Source organism: Camelina sativa, chromosome 17, assembly GCF_000633955.1.
Source record: "Camelina sativa cultivar DH55 chromosome 17, Cs, whole genome shotgun sequence".
In the NCBI taxonomy this organism is placed as follows: Eukaryota; Viridiplantae; Streptophyta; class Magnoliopsida; order Brassicales; family Brassicaceae; genus Camelina; species Camelina sativa.
In genome coordinates this window covers 23089041-23089602 of record NC_025701.1, presented here as the reverse complement: position 1 = coordinate 23089602, position 562 = coordinate 23089041, and positions in this window count along the sequence as shown.

Below are 562 nucleotides of genomic sequence, written 5' to 3'. Positions count from 1 at the left end.
ATTGCTTCCATGCTCCTTAAGCTCCAAAATCACCTGTTTATGCATGAAAAGATGCAAATGCAATGCAACTAAACTCTAATGCATTATTGGTCCTAAAGCTATGCAATAATGGTTAAGATGGATAGCAAAAGATGCAAAAGATGTGAATAAACTAAGGGAAAACAAGGTAAAATATATGAACATCAACACCCCCAAACTCAGTCTTTGCTTGCCCTCAAGCAAATAAGCAAGACATAAGAAGGTAAGTGAGGTTTAAAAATGGGATCTCAGCTCCTAAAGCTTGCAAAAAGACCATCTAGAATCAATGTCCAAGTTACTAATACTATGATTCAAGTTGAATGAGCTGGAATTTAAGACTTTAGACATTTAAAATGTTAAGCATTTCACAACCTTTATTGATTTGAGCCTTAGATATCCACATGCATTAAAATCAACCATTTCCTTTAACATTCATTAAACAAGAACATGAATCAATTCTATGCAATGCTTAAACTCATTTGGCTTGGTAATAAAGGGTTTTGAGACAATGATGGTCTCTTTTTAGAGTGGGGCTTGTCAATAT